We start from the raw sequence: 20193 nt of genomic DNA on the forward strand, positions 1-20193 counted from the left end.
CAATAAATTCCTATGGAAGGAGGAATGACCTAAGAAACGTTGACTCTGTTCTGCTCGTTCCTCGCTGAGGACGCGCACCATTATAAATGCCTGTGCAGCCGTGAGCATTTTAGTTTCATTTTCGGGGCGGATTGCTTGAATGTATTTAAAAAAAGCACAATGTTGTGTTTTATTGCTACTGTACAAAAATATAAGTTAACACTTTGCAGTTTGAATGATGTTCTGAACAAAATGACAGAGTATGTTTTTATGTGTCCACTGTTGAATCGCGCCCTCGTTTTAGTGATTCCCAAGTTATTTTTTCATTTAAGTTTTTTTCATTGTTCTAATCAGGTCAGGCAAGTAAAATTATCTGTGTCTTATCCCTTACATTTTTATATAATTATATAAATATATAATACACTACTGTTCAAAAATTTGGCGTCAGTAAGATTTTTAAGCTAAGTTTCTTCTGCTCACCAAGGCTGCATTTATTTGATTAAAAATACAAACAAAAACAGTAATATTGTAAAATAGTATTCCAATTTAAAACAGCTGCTTTCTATTTTAATATATTTTAAACTGTTATTTATTCCTGTGATCAAAGCTGAGTTTTCAGCATTATTATTCCAGTCGTCACTGTCACATGATCCTTCAGAAATTATTCTAATATGATGATTGATGCTCAAGAAACATTCATTATTATTTTAAATGTCGAAAACAGTTATGTACAGTCTTTGATGAATAGAAAGTTCAAAAGAACAGCATTTATCTGAAATCTAAAGCTTTTGTAACATTAAACACTACCGTTCAGAAGTTTGGGGTCAGTAATAATTTTAATTTTATTTTTTGGGGAAAGAAATAAAATAAATCAATACTTTTATTCATCGAGAATGAGTTAAACTGATAAAAAGTTACAGTACAGACATTTATAATGTAAAAAAAAATTATATTTGAAATAAATGCTGTTCTTTTGAACTTTACATTCATCAACGCATTTTGAAAAAAAATCTGTACACAACTGTTTTCAACATTGAAAATAATAATTCATATTTATTGACCATCAATCATCATATTAGAATGGTTTCTGAAGGATCATGTGACACTGAAGACGGGAGTAATGATGCTGAAAACTCAGCTTTGATCACATAAATTAATTACAGTGTAAAATATTTTAAAATAGAAAACAGCTGTTTTAAATTGGAATAATATTTCACAATATTACTGTTTTTGTTTGTATTTTTAATCAAATAAATGCAGCCTTGGTGAGCAGAAGAGACTTCTCCTAAAAACATTAAAAATCTTCCTTACCCCAAACTTTTTTTTGTTACACATACATATACATATATATATATATATATATATATATTAGGGGTGTGCAAAGCAGCCGGTATTTGTATCTGTATTTGTATTTGTTGAGAGGGGAAAAGTATTTGTATTTGTATTTGTATTCGAGTAAATTTCAAAATAGGTGTAAAAATCCATTTTTTTTGCGTTACACTTCTAATTTACGCTATAGTGTAAGTATTCTTTAATTATATCCATTATAATAATTATGGATATGCAATTTTGGTTGATGTTTTTCCATAAATCCAGCAATGAACATGTAACAAGGAACGTCATTGAAAAGAAAATAACATAACAGCCATTACCTACGTTAATGTTACTCTGTCAACAGCCTATTGTCTAAATTACCAAGCTAACAGAGCTACTAGTGTTGTCACGGTGCCAAAATTTCAGTATTCGGTACCAATACCTGTGAAAATCCACGGTTCTCGGTAACAATTTCGGTAAAGCTTAATTTAGATTAAATTTACATATATTAAAGTTTATATCACGGTTACAAAGATGGAAACTGTAGTATTAAAAACACTACATTAATATTACATTTGTTAGATAACAATAGATAAAATGACCTAACAATAAACAATAGTTAGGCTATATACTGTCGCAATTATTCTCCTTGGGGTTCATTTAAAAATACATTTTTAAAATCAAAAGTTAACATTATTTATGTTAACATTATTTAATGCACAATGAATGAAGTGAACAAACATGACCAATCAAGTGTTTGTATTAAATAACATTCACAAACATTAATTAATGTTGTAAAAATATATTGTTCACTCAATGTGTTGATGTTAGATGCGCATTAAGTAATGTTAATGAATGGTATCTTATTGTAGTGTTACCAAACAGGAGATAAAACATGTTTTATTTGACTTGACTGTACTTATATTTAATCCAAAACTGCATTCATATTTAATTTTAAAAGAGCTTTTTAAACCTGCTAAGAGTTATCCAGCCAAGAATAAGCCTAGAACTGCTTTTCTGACGGACTGATATTAATGACAAAATGACGGCTTTTTTATTTCATTTCTCATCTCCATAAATATATCTAAAGCTAATGCAAGGGCTAGAAATCAATTAATTCTTTGCTGATACTTCGTAATCATGAAGAGCGCAGTTCGCACGCTTTCTCCTTTCCACAAGCGCTTGCCCTCCCGTGGCGTCTGTCGTTGCTATGCAGCGCGCCGCTCGCTTCTATTATAAGCGCGCTTGCCGCGCGCCTACATTTGAAATCTGCACGCGCAAAAAACGCGCTATGTGAACTACCCCTTATGACAACGTGACATTAGCCTAATCCAAAATATTTCAGCCACCACATCAGCAGCACCGCCGGTCGCCATGTCTCATGAGGAAACGCAGCTTTTTGATATAAAGTTTTTCTTGTTCCCGAATACAAATATTTTTAAAAGTATTTGTTCGAAATAAGTATTCGTAAAAAACACATTATTTGTGCTTTCCGAATACCGTATTCGGGTTCGGCTCCACCCCTAATATATATATATATATATAGCTGCGAGCAGCGATGGAGGGCCAAAGCCGGCGGTACCGCCACCCCGGTGCCTTTAGGTAACTAAAGGCACCGGGGTTGCGGTGCCACCGGCTTGGGCCCGTAATCGCTGCTCGCAGCTATATTTATTGTTGTAATTGTAACCTTTTTAATAAAATAGCAAAACATATTTACAAGATAGATATAAGCAAAATCTTAAATGGTCAATATAAGTCTTCTTCTAAATATATCTTTTGTCCTTGCATTGTGGCACAGTCAGTGTCACACCTGAATGAATGGCTCATTATGCAGAGTGGGTGGGACATTGTATTCTCAGGTGTAAACTACTCCCCCTTCACGCCCCCCTCGCATATTGGCTTTCCAAGCAAAACCTGTTTTACACAATTTAAATCAATGTATTGGTTTATGTGAACGATAAAGCAAGACTATTTTCACATAATTTTGAAGCCAGAACTCGAAGCGACAACATCCATTAGTCAAGTCTTATTGACACATATTTAGTATGAGTTTTGTGGTCTTATTTCAGCAACTTTCATTTTTATTTTTTCCAATAACCACGCATAAACATTATTCTCTTAAAGATACAAACATCTACATTCATGTTGCTCACATATTATGGAAGCCCTGTTTGTGCTATATAGAGTGAATTTACACCTTTGCCATTAACATGTTTATAAATAACTGAAAAAAGCACAAATGTCAGAGCATGTCAGAACATCCCAAGGGCCCCAAAAACACCTTAGACCCCAGAGGGTTAATAAAACACTGTCTTTTCTACAGTATACTCAAACAACAAAGTAACACATACTCTGAAGTTGAGGAGTTGATGGAGTCCCATTGGTCTTGCTGCACTGCAAAAATATGAATATATATATACATGCTCTTAGCAAGCAACACCTTCAATTTTAAGTTATCGAACAATCCTCCACTCTAAAACATTTTGTGCCACCTTATATTACTGTAGTAACTGTAAATTTGAAGAAAACACATTTTGCACCCTGACATTTAAGTGTCATTGCAATACAATGTGATAAGGTAAGTACTAAGTATGGTACGTTCTAAATTAAAATCATAGCAGAAACACATTTTTTTTGGCTTAACGTTAAGTAGTTTAGTAAGAAAAGCCAATAAATAGCATTGCCAATGTTTTTCGAAATCAGCTGTTTATAAAATTGTTTCAGATAAATTTTTTATCATACTGTGCTTACATACAGCCATATATATATATACGTTTAATTTACAACCCACAGATGTCAAAATTACCCTGTAACTACATTGCACAAGAACATATTTTGCCAGAAATGTGATAAAAACTTTTATATACAACAGACGTACAATTTTTGCCTGGAAAATATTAACAGAATAGGTACATGTTAGTTTTAAAATAATTACATTATAAATAATTTGCTTGTATATCTGGTTGTACCCCTTTATTACCCAAAACTTAACATATTGTTCCCTTATACCTACACGGAGGTACACTATAATTACAGAAACGTACACCGTAATTTCGGTTTACTTACGAAGTTCTTTGCAGGTTATATAACTGCTTGTTACCCCTTTATTACCCAACACTTAATTATTGTTCCCTTATACATACACGGAAGTACACTATAATTACAGAAACGTACACCGTCATTTCGTTTTACTTACGCAGTAGTTTGCGGGTCGTAATATAAAGTGTTACCGAAAATTCTGATTTCATGATCAATATACCTGCCTACAACTGCTGCTGTGTCTGCCATTGTTTGAGTCATGCGCATAACCTCGCGTGCATAGACAATTCGTGAGCAAAGTCACGGTAATGTTAAGCCGTGTCACAAAATTTTTATTTGATCAATGATTGATTGACATTTAAATCAGTGATTTATCCTTTAAATTTAATGATATTCAGAACAGAACAAGAATAAAAAAATAACTATAAACAAGCCAAAACGAAATAATTTAAAGCGAAAGTAAGCGGCGATGGGCTCACGTATCTCTCTCATTAGAATCGAAATGTTTCAACATTCGTGATGTATTTGGATGGTAAACTATTCTTTATTATAGGCTTTTTTGTACTTCACTCACGTTCCAATATCGACGGAAAAAAATCATCCTCTTCACACGCGCAAAAATGTGCTTGGAAACATCACAGTGGAGCAGTGCTTACTGTGAATGGTACGAATTGTACTACTGACAAACAGAGCAGTGTAATTTTTATATGTTAGGTTGACTATTTTATTATTATATTTTATTATGGCTATAATGAACGGGCTGCAATGTCAAGATTGCAGTGCTGGAATATGTTGTGTGTGTGTGTGTGTGTGAGGCGCGGGCGTGATCGAACAGTGGAAACATACAAACATACTCTGTCATGTTCATACAAGACATCATTCAAACTGCAAAGTGTTGCAAAACGTTGGAGGATATTTTGCAAATAATTTATTTAATATGTTTTGTGACAGTTTGTTTTCAGAAGTTTCAAAGAGTTAGTAAAAGAGTAAAGAAAAAGTTAAAACTTTTTTAAGTATCTATTTTTTATTAAGTATTTATTTTTTATTAATACATAACCTCATTGTATTAATTTATAATGTAACATTATAGCGTGACATTTGTGTCAATAATCGTCAAGCACAGGTGACTCCGCGTGGTGGGAGGGGGCCCCCAAATCAAATTCTGCTTAGGTCCCCCAAAAGGCTCGGGCCAGCACTGTCTTTATCCCCCAAACTCAGGCATAACCACTTGGGGCACGGGAAAGGGTCCAACGAAAGCTGAATAAATATTTGGGTGCTAGATGTTTATTGGTCTTTTGTTCCACTTGGGTATTTAAAGGGAATTGGCAAACCACTCAAGGAAGCATCTGTAAACAGAACTTACCACACTGTTGCTGTGTCTCTATTGCCAGGTATGCTGACTCTTTTAAACTATTTTTGATATTGCATTTTGAATTATGTTTGTATTTTATGCTGATCAGTTATGTATTGTGTATTCTTTTTAATCCTTTTAATTGATGCTGTAACGACTGACACCAAATCAGACACAATTATTTGGTATATATCATACAAATCTTCAAACTTCACTCTGGGATCTGTGGTCCCATCCCCCCAAACAGGGCAAGACGGTCCTAGTTGTCATGACATAAACAATCTTTAATACAGACTTTTCTGCATTAATCATAGACGAACTGATCTATAAATGAACATGCATCCCAGAAACTTTGTGAATGATTTACTGTCTTGTGTTGTGTCTTTTAATACTATTATCTGTTGATACTATTATCTCTTTGATACTATATATCTTATTATAGAACCCACAGTCAACGTAACCCTACACATACCATGTTTGGTCTCTATAAATTGGTACTTTGAAGATCGAAATGATTATGTACATGATATGCCGATAGCTGTGCAACAGATTAGTATTACAAGAATCTTTCTTAGTTTCGACTGCAACTTGTACAGTGACATTTGACACTCACGGACCCATCAACGAACTCAATTTTCAACCACTTCAAGAATTGTATAATAAATATATTATACAATTCTTATAATAAAGAATTGTGTAATAAAACTTGTGCACAATATGTATTTGGTTTCTGATTCTCTGCTTGCAACAAAGTCCATTTTACGATCTTGATCTTGTTGCATGCTCTAAGCCCTGTACATGCTAAGAAATAATTATTTTTCGGTGGCCATGAAAGATACACTTTTCTTAGAATAACTGAATAATCAAAAGAGTTTGTTGGAACTGATTAATTGATTGTAATATTAATTTAGCTACCTCAAGTTAATCTCATTAACCGACCCAAATATTAATAATTAATCATAATTGGTAATTATGAGTTATTATTAATATTTCTCCTTTGAGATAATTTGTTACAGATGGTGGAGAATGCGGGCATCGTATTAAACATTGTATGCAAGCAGACAGTAATCAATATGTTGTCCCATAAGTTTTTATTAACATTGTATACATGCACGTACAAGTTTCTGATAAAATCAGCAACACTATAGCTTGAATATGCCTTCCTACGAACGGCAGAAAGTTTCTCAATGCTAAAATGCATGTTTAAATCGTACGATAAGAAACTCCTGATATTAGCGAAGCAATCCTAATTTCAGTTCTAAATCGAGCGTAAGCCTTCTCTGATGAAGAAATCTCAGATTAGCCACGTGTATAAATGGTACCAGAACTAATTAATCTGATCATTGGGCGAAGAAATCCCCATTTTCAGCATTTTTGAAGGTGATTGAGCGATGCTCCTCAGTCACCAATTAAGGCCTTATTATTCGTTACGTCATTATATTCATATTAAACCGCTGAACCGCTCATATGAAACAATCACGTCGAATTAGTGGTATAAATGCTTGCCTAGCTAACTAGTAATTTGCCATTGTCTGTAAAGGGACTGTGCTGTTTTGATTTGTGAAAGAGTTGCATCACTTGCATGCAACTTCATGTGTTTAAACTGGAGTTCAATGCAGACTGTCAACACAACCCGATCGCTGCTCCATTCGATTTGTATTGTTGGCTGGCATTGGTCTCTTAGCAACACATGACACCGGGAAGTGCGAGCAGGCACTTCTGATAATCTGATGACAGCACAAAACCTCAGAGTTATTGCGTGTGGCCAAAAAGCTAGCTCCCTAGTAACCCTACACACATACAAGTTAAAGCCCTTTACCTCGACCGATAGCTTTTAGCGCCGGCTAAAACTTAGACACGTGTGAGCGTAAAGTGTAACCTTTAGACCAAAGACTATAGACTTTGGGCCTTGGCCCTTGAAACAAAGGGATAGTGATTTGAACACGAGTAACAAGAGTCAAATGCTCCTCGAGGCTTTGAATCAAAGGAGTCAATTGCGTCACAAATGATTCTTTGTTTTGAAGCGCACTCGCTGGCGACCCCTGCTGTTCAGAACAGTGTAAGTGTAGAGAAAACTCAACTCAATGAAACACCTTTCACAAACCAATCGCAAAGGTTTGATCAAAGGTGTAAGCAAGTAATGGCAATGCACAAACTATCTAATACCTTTTAATTAGGGCTGTCAAAAATAGCGCGTTAACGGCGTTAATTAGTTGTTTGTTGTTAATTACGTAAATTTTTTTAACGCATTTCACGCATGCGCAGTGTGACAAATTATTCAGTTCAGGAAAGTGGTTGGGAGCTAGAGGCGAGATGGAGCAAGGTGAGCAAAATGGGCCTATTGACGGATTCAAATATAAAAAGAATGTTGATGGTACAGTTAACAAGTACAAGGTTATTTGCAAGATTTGTAACAAGGAGTTTCAATTTCACCGGAGCTGTTCAAGCTTGAGGTACCATGTCAACGCCAAACATACGTTTGCTGGGCCGTCAGGTGCTTTGCGCCAGACCACGCTGAATGTTCGCAGGCCATTAACAAAATCAGCCTCAGATAATTTGACCAACACAATAGCAAAATGGATTGCAAAGGATTGTAGACCCATTAGCATTGTAGAAGACTCAGGTTTCCTTGTTGTTTTGCAAGTGGCGTCTCAAGAATCATCCTATAAGCCACCGTCAAGAGCCACAGTTATGACGAAAATCCACGAGCTCTATGAAAACGAAAAAGAAAAAAGGAAAGAGGTCTTGGCTCAAGTAAATCATATCGCCCTGACAGGAGACCATTGGACATCAGTGAGTAACAACAATTACCTCGGAGTAACTGCACATTTCATCAGTGACACGTGGGAACTGAAGTCTTTTGCGCTGACTATATTAAAAACTGAGGAGCGTCATTTTGCGGAGGCTTGTAAAGAACAGTTCCTGTCTGTTGCATTGGGACTGACAGTGCACGCAACATGGTTGCCGCAATTCGACTTACACGCTATGAACACATGAACTGTGTTGCTCACATGGTGCAGAGAAGTATCACAGTGAGTCTTGCTGACAGCGGCTTTGTAAATGCTTTGGCCAAGGCTCGCAAAGTTGTCGGTCATTTTAAGCACAGCCCAGCAAATGCTGCGGAGCTTCAAGCACAACAAGTCAGCCTGGGAAAGAAGCAAGAGCCATTGATCCAGGATGTTCCAACACGTTGGAATTCGACGCTGGAAATGGTCAAGCGCGTGAGCAGAAATAAAGAGGCTGTCATCGCAGCCCTGGACAATCAGGAGCACAAACTCGTTTTGCCGACCGCAGCAGAGTGGGATAAACTGCAGAGGCTGGAGACACTTCTAGAGCCATGCAGGTAAATCAGTCTGTAACTTATCAAATAACATTGCTTTGATTATTTTCTGGAATGAATTAAGTAAGGAATAATTGACGACAGGCCGTTGAATTATTAGAAAAATAATGCACACCCGAGAACACGCGTTTGGACATGATCAGTCATAAATATCAAATTACATTCATAACCGGCCTTAAAGTGTGTCCCCGGCTTTATCCAGTTATTAATGCAGTTATTAGAGAGAGATGTTGCAATAATGAGACAGAAAAGCATGTGCGTCAATATTATTATTTATTTATTAATTCAATTCGTTTTAAATAATTTGTTCATTCTTTTTTTTTCTATTATTGACAGATGACAGTAGACTAGCCAAATAAATGAAACATAAAGCCCTTTAACACGTAGGCCTATCAATAATTATTTATTTGTTATATTATCTGCAATAAAAATCCGTGCTGCTAATAATAATGATAATAATATGTTGATAACCACTGTTCTAATAATACACTGTCTCTGTGTGCATGTGTGTGTTTGTGTGCGTAGGTATGTAACTGAGCTCCTGGGTGGAGAGGCCTATGTCTCTTGTTCTGTGGTACTACCTTCTCTCTGCCACTTGCGTCTCAAGATGGAAGCCTGTGATGAGGACCCTGCATATGTGGTGAGATTCAAGACCAAGTTCAAGGAGGACCTAGCATCCCGTCAAGAACAGCTCAACAATGCATGGCTCCAGATTGCTACAGTTTTGGATCCTCGTTTCAAAGACTTGAAATGCCTGCCCAAGACAGACAGGGAAGAGGTGTGGACCACACTTGAAGGGATGCTGCAACAAGAATCACCCAGAAAGTCTTCACAGACACATGATGATGGGCCACCCAGGAAGAAAATCAGCCTTCTGCAAATGGGCTCAGATTCAGAAGATGAAGAAGTCCAACCTGCCATACAGAGGTACAGAGCAGAGCCCACCATTAAATTGGAGGACTGCCCCTTGAGGTGGTGGGCATCTCATTCAGGAGCCCATGAGAAGCTGGCCTCACTAGCTCACAAATATCTAGCCACTCCTGCAACCACTGTTCCCTGTGAACGACTTTTCTCAGTTGCAGGTCACATTGTGAACAAGAAAAGGTCAGCTTTACTTTCAGAAAATGTGAACAAGTTAGTTTGCCTCAACAACTGGCTGAAAGATAATGAAGCTCAGTAGATTTGAAAGGTGATGTTCAAACAAAAAGACCAGTTTCAGTGCAACATGTTATAGTAGTTAGCAACTGGATTTTTGAGCAACTGGATTAAAGAATGGAGGAAAAGGTAAAAGATTGTTCTTTGGTTTGATTTAAAAGTTTTATTGAAAATGTTTTTTTCCTCATAACGCAACAGATGACTCAAATTGTGCAAAAATGTGGTAGGCCACTGTTATGATTTGACTACATTTATTGCTTTCTGTTCAATTGAATACTGTAAATTGTACATCCTGGTTAAGAGGAATGCCAAAGAGGAACCACCATTATTTGGCTGTGTTAATAAACAAACATAATATGAAAATTATGTATCTGTGTCCTGTTATTTATCTTTTGGTATGCATTTCAGGAAAAAAAATGGTTAGGATTCAGGTGTAATTGCAAATAGTGATTAATCCTGATTAATCCACTGAAAATTCTGATTAATTTGATTAAAAATTTTAATCATTTGACAGCCCTACTTTTAATATGAGGTGTCTTTCAAGGCACGATAACTTAGTAAACTGTAGGTTTCGTTTTATGAAAGCTTGGTCAATCAGACCAATAAGAGACTATTAAATTTGCCTCTTCCTTTTATCAAATGCGTCATTAAATGTGTAAGAATCTATACAAGTGATACAAGATCACATAGAAATCAAATACACACTGGTTAACGAACCGTTGAAATTTAGAATAATTTCGCGCAACGAAGCCCGTTTACTGAAATTCCGTGACTTTAGCAGTCTGATACATGCTCAGAATCACTGATTTGAGACAAATGATTCACACTGGTTTCAGAGCTTCACGAAGCATGTCTCATAGGCGGTTTAAACTACTCCGTCCTCTCTCTCTCTCTCTCTCTCTCTCTCGAATTCTGGGAGTTTGCACGTGCGAGAGTGGTGTTGGGGGAGCGAAGATCCTTTTCAACTTGTTTCTGCATGGTTTGGTAAGTGTTTATTTTTAATTTATTGTTGCTGTTACGGTGAGTGTTTGTGCGGAGGGATGGCGTCTCAGGCTGAGGCGCTGTCCTTGCGTAATGGATTCAGGTGTGTGCCTCCTGATGGGGTAATGGTGGAGGATGTGCTTGTGGCGACAGGGGAAGCGGTAGGCCACGAAAATATTTCTTCTGCCTCTCGTATGAATAAGGCTGTTGTAGTTTTTCTGAAAACGCAGAATTTTGTTAATCAGATAATTGAAAATGGCCTTATTATTAACGACGATTTAGTGCAAGTTACTCCACTCTATGCGGCTTCTTCAAAAATCACGATTTCAAATGTGCCGCCGTTCATAATAAATTACACGTTGGAGCGTGAGCTAGTTCGCTTTGGAAAAATTGTTAGTCCGTTTAAAACGATTTCTCTAGGGTGCAAACACCCGGCTCTAAAACATGTGATGTCATTCAGGAGAAATGTCAACATGGTTTTAGATTCTCCGGAGAGAACGCTGGATATATCTTTTTGCGTTAAACATGAAGGGAAACCGTATATGGTTTATGCAACAACCGGTAATATGAAGTGTTTTGAATGCGGTGATGTTGGGCATAAACGACATGCGTGCCCACATAAAGAACGCGAAGTTGAAGGTAATGTTTCGGGATCAGAAATTGATGTTACTTCTCAAATTGTGCTTACCCAAGGAGTTCGGGGTGAGATTGAGCGACTTTCTGAGGTAAGAGTTTCAGAAGTGAGTATAAATGCTCCTGAGAATACTCAAACAAATAGCGAAGTGAGAACAACAGTGACCGTTTCTGATCTTAGTAGTATTGCGATTGTTAATATGAACGGAGAAAATGCTGAAACACTGAATGTTGAAAATGTCTTGCATTCTGTACCAAGAACGAGCGGTATTCAGGCTAGGTTTTGTAGTGTAGAGCGTGTGGTGGAGAAAGAGCAGACGGAGTTGAGCTGCAATAAAGAAGGTAATAAGAGTGGCATGGATGAGAGTTTGTCAGACGAGGCTGCATCTATACATGACATTGATTTATGTTCACAGGGAGATTCTATGTGCAGTGGTGAGGTGGACTCTCAAGAGTTCTCACAAGTTGATCCCTCATTGTATACTTTAGAGGAGATTAATGCTTTTCTGGATGATACGTTTGGGAAGCAAGTCAATGTGATAGATTTTTTTCCAGATATTGAGAAGTTTGAGAAGTCTGTTTCAGTACATCAAAAGAATGTGAGTCTTGAGATTTTAAGTGAAAAGAAAAGGTTTCGTTTGAAGAAACATGTAACAGCAATTAGAAAGTATAGAAATGTGGAAAAAAAGAGAACGTTAAAGGTTTTGTTTTAGCTGACCATCTCATGCATCACATGGTGTCTCTTTTTATAATGCTGCTTTTATCTGTTTTTCTCCTTTCCCTCTTAAACCTACATATGGATGCTTTAAGAGTAGGTTCTCTTAATATTAATGGGGGGAGGGATATGCACAAACGTGCATTAGTATCTGAAATAATAGAGCAGAAAAAATTACATGTTATTTATCTTCAAGAAACACATAGGGCCCTATCTTGCACCCAGCGCAATTGACTTTGTACACCGACGCATGTTTCATTCCTATTTTGCACCCGCGCAAAGCGCGCTTTTCCCTCCACAGAAGCACGTCGCTAAACTAGGGAATGAACTTGCGCTCCCTGGGCGGTTCAGCGCAAAAAAGGAGGCGTGTTCCGGCGCAAACAATCCCTAGTGCTATTTTACTGTTCCATAAAACAATTGCGCCACTGGCCAGAAAAAACCTAGTCTAAAGTCAGTGGCGCGTTGCGCGTTGTTCATTAGGCTATTTTAAGGGCGCATGCTTGACCATAATGTATAGCGTGCACAACGCACATACACTTTCTCTAATCTACACAGAAGCAGCCGTTTTCATTTTTGCAAATCATATTATTACAAACGATAGATAGATAGATAGATAGATAGATAGATAGATAGATAGATAGATAGATAGATAGATAGATAGATAGATAGATAGATAGATAGATAGATAGATAGATAGATAGATAGATAGATCATTTATTATAAAATCATACATCTAGCTTACACATTTACCCACATTATTATATACCTGTTTAACCGAAGCTAATTTGGGTGTGTTTCTCGATCCCCAATGTCACTGGGGATATTCTGGGGATATTTAATTTGATTTTATCAATCAATAAATTCCACTAGAAACAAACCTTGTTGTATTATTTTAATTTAATACTGTGAAGCTGCTTTGATACAATCTGTATTGTGAAAAGCGCTATACAAATATACTTGACTTGACTTGACTTCTCTCTCTTTTACGGCCGTGACGAGAGCGTTGCTCTCCTCGGCTGTGAACCGCTCCTGGCGCGCGCCTGGCAAATCCGCCGTTATAATAGCAATACGCCAAGGAAAAAGCGCGTCTGCTCTTAAAGGGAATGTGAGATGATGCTCTGATTGGTTTATTTCACGTTACGCCCAAACCACACCTATGAATAATGAAGCTACTTCAGACCAACCCCTTTTAGATTTGCGCCCGGCGCAAGAGTCATTTATCCCGCCGGTATAATAGCAACAGCGCCGAGACCCGCCCACAAAGTTACTTGCGCTTTGCGCTTTGACACTTGCGTTTCAGATCGTTAAAATAGGGCCCATAGTGATGTAGGAAATGAAGTTGAGTGGGGACTGTGGTGGAAAGGGCAGTACAAATTAAGCCATAAAACAAATTTGAGTGCAGGAGTGGCAATTTTCTTTTCATCTGATTTAAGAGTGACTGTTTTGAGTACAGAAGAGCCAATGCATGGCCGTCTTCTTGTTGTTAAAGCTGATATTGATGGGGAAATGTATTATTTCATCAATGTTTATGCACCAAATGTAGGGTTTGAAAGATTAATATTTTTTGGTGTGTTAAGTAATGCTTTTAAAAAATGCTTTAATGATGGCAATGTCAAAGTAGGGGGAGATTGGAATTGTACAGATAATTTTTCTGTTGATCGAAATACTGAAGAACCCCACATTCAGTCTTCATCTTGTTTATCAAGGTTAATAAGGGCAGCTGATCTTTTGGATATATGGAGGGTTAAAAACCCTGATGTGAGGCAATATACATGGATTAAGGTGGTTAATAATAGAGTTACTGGTGCTCGTTTGGACAGAATTTATGTATCCAATCAGTTGAGCAGTCAAATTATTGATTGTTCTATTACACCAATGGGTTTTACAGACCATACTTTGGTTTCGATTGTAATAAGTAAATCTCAGAGCTCAAATAAGTCCTCTTTTTGGCATTTTAATATCAGATTGCTTCAAGATAAAGAATTTTGTAGGTATTTTGAAATATTTTGGCAACAGTGGAAAATGAAAAAAAGTAGTTATGAAAATCTAAGACAGTGGTGGGACATAGGAAAAGTGAATATAAAAATGTTTTGTCTGCAATATACTGCCAATTCTACTAATGTGTTAAGAGAAACGATTGAGTCTGTTGAAAATGAGATATCATCAATAGAAGCAGAATTAATGAACAGATATGATCCTAGTTTGAGTAGTAAGTTACAGAGGAAAAAAAATGGAGTTGGGATCTTATTTAAACGAGAGAGTAAAGATTTGAATAGAAATCCAATGCGTGACGACGCATATCTCTTTTATCGTACGTCATCCTTCCATCACGAAGACGTAAACAGGCCATCTGTTTGTGCTTTGCCACTTTACGCTCCAAATAAAAAAAAATATGCACTTGGAGCATCCATGTCTGCAACAGAAATAAAACGAGACCTTACCAAGGCCCCTTTTGAGCACAATGACTGCTGAGCATTGTGATGTAAACTGTTCTGCACAACTGTTTCAAGATTTACCTCAAATAGACTCTGACTCAAAGACTGCTTTGGATATAGATATATCCTATCAAGAAATAACTGCTGCCTTGGACCAACTTAATTCAGGAAAATCTCTGAAAGTTTCTAAAACAGAAATTGGTTTAATATCCCTGGACCAAGAAAAAGCGTTCGATCATGTCGACCACAACTATCTCTTCAATGTTTTGAATGGTTTTGGTTTTGGGGAAGGTTTTTTAAAATGGGTGAAATTGTTGTATGCAGGGGCTTCTTGTATTGTCAAGGTGGGAGGTGGATTGAGCCGTCCCATTTCTGTAACAAGGGGCATAAGACAGGGGTGTTCTTTATCAGGGCAGCTATATAGTATAGCAATTGAACCTTTTCTTTGCAAATTACGAGAAAAAATGTCTGGCTTGCTTATACCTGCTATTTTTAAGACTTCAAGAACAGTTTTAAGTGCTTATGCCGATGATATTACCGTATTTGTTAAAAACACACAAGATGTCAAGGTGTTGTCTGATGCACTTTATGTTTATGAGAAGGCTTCAACAGCCAAGGTGAACTGGGATAAAAGTGAAGCTCTCTGGGTAAGTAAAGGTATTGCAGAGAATCTCCCACAATTGCCTAGAGACCTCAAATGGAAATTAGAGGATTTTAAGATATTAGGTTTTTTTTTTGGTTCTAATGAGTATCAAAAATTAAATTGGGAGGGCGTAGAGAAAAAAGTGTGCACACGATTGTCTAGATGGAAATGGTTGCTACCCCAGTTGTCCTACAGGGGAAGAGTTTTGGTGGCCAATAATTTGGTGGCATCCACTCTGTGGCATAAATTCAATGTACTGCAACCACCAGCAGGTCTAGTTCAAGCGATTCAGAGGCACTTGGTGAACTTTTTCTGGTCTGGATACCATTGGGTCCGATCTGCTGTACTGTATCTTCCTGTACAAGAAGGGGGACAGGGTTTGGTGGACCTCAAGGCAAAACTAATGACTTTTCGTTTACGAACTGTTCAAAGACTGCTATACAACAGCAATTTTGCTTGGATGGACACTGCAATAGCTCTTTTGCGGAGGGTAGGCGGAATGGGACTCGATAGACACTTATTTCTCATGGATTTACAAGAGTCTGAGTTGGTAGACCTTACCCCGTATTATAAATCTATGCTTGAAGCTTGGAAAGTATTTAATGTGTCAAGATCACCTGATTTGCCTGTCGGGCCCTGGCTGCTGGAAGAACCTTTGTTTTTTAACCCTCTCCTGTCTTCAAGACTTTTATCATCTGCATGCTTACGCTCACGGTTGCTGGCTGCTGGATATGTGAAGTTGGGCCATATATTGAGTAGCAGTGTGGAAGCTATAAGCCAAAGGACTAAAGTGAAATCCGCAAGAATGATACAGCAGTTCGTTGCAGAAGTACATGGGGCATTAGGAGAGGAGTATAGAGACTTTCTGGATAACACAACGATGATCCAAGAGTGGACAGAAGAGCATGACTATGTATTTCCTTCACTCATAGTCAGTGCTGCCGTGGAGAATTGGGAAGAGGATGATAACTTTTTGTTGACATTTAAAACCCCCGTTTTGGATTGTTTTGAGTTAGCTGGGAAGAAGGCCTTGTACTTGACTTGTTTAAAAGTGTCAAATGCCAGACTATTGACTGGCGTTCTTTCTACAAAATGGATGGATTTTCTTGGACTTGACTCTTCCCCTAAAGGCTGCTGGCGTGCTCTGTACAAATGTCCCATTAATAAGCGGACAGGTGATCTCCAGTGGAGAATTGTACATGGAGCAGTAGCTACAAACAGACATGTGGCGCATCTTAATCCTAGCATTGGGGTGGGTTGTCCTTTTTGTTTAGAGGTAGAATCAGTGTTCTATTTATTTGTGCAGTGCTCATGTTTAGGGTAGGGCTGGGCGATAAAACGATAACGATAATTATCGCGATATAATTTTTCTCGATAAAACGATATCAAGAGTTCGATAAATGCTCGATATAATGTTTACGCTGTATGCGTAATGCTGCGCATGCGTTTTGCAGACCGGGCTTCCGGGTGCCGCACACGGTGTTATTGACAGACACACACACACACACACACAGTGTGCTTTTGCGCTCTGCACTTCCTGTTTTCGAATGCGCATGCGTCGCGTCTGAACGCGTTGTTGTCTTTGGAGCTCCATCGATTTGATTTATAAATCTTGATTTTATTCTTTAAACTTACAACAAACATTTTCTACTTTACCTCACTGAGAAGCACTACTGCTCAACCCTCATAGTTACAACGCGGACTGTTGAGCAGACGCGTCTCAAGCCTATTAGTGATCCAACGCTGGATACTCCTATAGGTTACGTCCGTGGATCACGGCTGAACGCGTCTTCTCAACACTCACTTACAAACATTTTTCGCCTGTCGTGCGTCTACTCTACACCCGTACCACTAAAAAGACGGATTATATCTAAGACTTCAATCATAAATTACAACGCGGACTGTTGAGCAGACGCGTCTCAAGCCTATTAGTGATCCAACGCTGGATACTCCTAAAGGTTACGTCCGTGGATCACGGCTGAACGCGTCTTCTCAACACTCACTTACAAACATTTTTCGCCTATCGTGCGTCTACTCTACACCCGTACCACTAAAAAGACGGATTATATCTAAGACTTCAGTCATAAATTAGTATTAATATTGATAGCATCACTGGTAGCTTCGTTGCTAACTTACTGTCCATCTGTTAAAATGGCGAATATATCAGATGTAAGTAGTCTACCTTTTGGTGCAGGTGAGGACACATTTGAGCTGCACGCACTACAGTCTGAGCTGGAAGCTGTTGAGAAACAGATCCACGACCTTTTATTGAGACAAGCCGAGCTGATAGACCGGCGGTTAGCTCTTGAAACATCACGCGCCGATGCACACAAATCAGAGATTAACGTTACTAACCCGCTGACTCCGACTTCGTCTACTCCGTGCGTTTCTCAACATCGGTCCCGAGCGCCGAGGTCGCGATCAGCCATGGTCTCGTTCACTCCGGCTCCAACACGCCACCACGAAGCCTGGGTGGTTCCGCAGCGGAAGACGCGAGTCAGGTCTAGACCAAGACTCTCTCCGACCCTCCCGGTTTTCGAGTTATCCACACAAAACCGCTTCTCCCCTCTTCGCGAAACAGAACGCGATGCTGTGATCATCGGCGATTCCATCGTTCGGCACGTACGCGCAACGTTAGGTAAAAGTAAGGTGCACAGTCACTGCTTTCCTGGTGCTCGTGTTTCTGAAATCGCTACTCACGTTCCCGAGATTCTGAACGGTGACGAGCGCGTCGGAACTGTTGTCCTGCACGCGGGAGTGAACGACATCAGGATGCGCCAGACGGAGATTCTGAAGAAAGACTTCAGGAATCTGATCGATACGGTACGCAGCACATTGCCTGAAACAACGATCATAGTGTCAGGACCGCTTCCCACGTACCGACTAGGACATGAAAAGTTTAGCAGATTATTTGCGCTAAATGAATGGTTAATGTCATGGTGCAATGAGCAGAAACTGCTCTTTGTAAATAATTGGAATCTGTTTTGGGAGCGTCCTAGGCTTTTCCGTGCCGATGGCTTACACCCAAGCAGATTCGGAGCAGATCTTCTGTCGGATAACATCTCCAAAATGTTAAATACCTTTTGACTAGTAACCAAAAGTCCAAATCATAGTCTCTGCTGCACCAATTTAACTGATATAAATACTAGTGTAGAATATTGCATAGAAACCGTGTCTATTCCTCGTTTAGTGAGATCAAATAATAAATCTACTGCAGGATCTAGGAAAAATCTAATTGTTATTAAAACAGAAAATGTTGCTATTAGTAAACAAAAACAATTTCTAAAGCTAGGTCTTCTAAACATTAGATCACTCACACCTAAGGCAGTTATTGTAAATGAAATAGTCACAGATAATAGCTTCGATGTACTTTGCCTTACTGAAACCTGGCTTAAACCAAATGATTATTTCGGTCTAAATGAGTCTGCTCCTCCTGGATACTCCTATAAGCATGAGCCACGTCTGATTGGTCGTGGCGGTGGTGTTGCAACAATCTATAGAGATATTCTCAATGTTACTCAGAAAGCGGGTTATAAGTTTATTTCGTTTGAAGTACTTGTACTAAATGTTACGCTCTTAGATGTTAGAAAAACATCGCTATTATCTCTAGCCTTGGCTACCGTATATAGACCGCCTGGGCCTTACGCTGATTTCCTAAAAGAGTTTGCAGATTTTCTCTCAGACCTATTAGTCAATGTCGATAAAGCATTAATTGTTGGAGATTTAAACATACACGTAGATAATCCAAATGATGCGTTAGGGGCTGCGTTTACAGATTTATTAAATTCATTTGGGGTCAAGCAAAACGTCACCGGACCAACTCATCGTCTTAATCATACACTCGATTTAATTATATCACATGGAACCGATCCAACCGATATAGATATTATACCGCAAAGTGATGAAGTCACTGACCATTACATGGTAACTTGCATATTACGTACTGCTGTAATATGTCATGCGGCGGCGCGTTATCAACCAGGCAGAACAATCCTTCCATCCACCATAGATCATTTCTCAAATTGCTTATCTGATCTGTCTCAGCTGCTGCCTGAACCCAAACAAACAGATGAACTAGAAGAACTAACTAGCACTATGAGCACTATTCTCTCTAGAACATTGGATGTTGTTGCACCTATTAGATTAAAAAAGGTCAGAGAGAAAATTAAAGCACCATGGTACAACAATACTACGCATGTTCTAAAGAGAGAAACCCGTATTTTAGAGCGTAAATGGAAACAAACTAATTTAGAGGTCTTTAGAATCGCGTGGAAAGACAGTATGTCACGTTATAAAAAGGCCCTAAAAGCAGCCAGGGCTGAGCACCTCCGCAAACTAATAGAAAATAACCAAAATAATCCAAGGTTTTTATTTAACACCGTGGCTAGACTAACAAATAAACAGACGTCACCCGAACAAAATATCCCGTTACAGTTTAGTAGTAATGATTTTATGAAGTTCTTCACTGAGAAAATAGAAAGCATCAGAACCACAATTGTAAACGTTCAATCTTCAATTGCGCCTTATAATTCAGCCTCAATTATCACCCCGCAAGAACAATTACAGTGCTTTACAACTATAGAACAAAGAGAGTTAAATAAACTTATC

Source organism: Rutilus rutilus (genome assembly GCF_951802725.1).
Source record: "Rutilus rutilus genome assembly, chromosome: 2".
NCBI classification, from domain to species: domain Eukaryota; kingdom Metazoa; phylum Chordata; class Actinopteri; order Cypriniformes; family Leuciscidae; genus Rutilus; species Rutilus rutilus.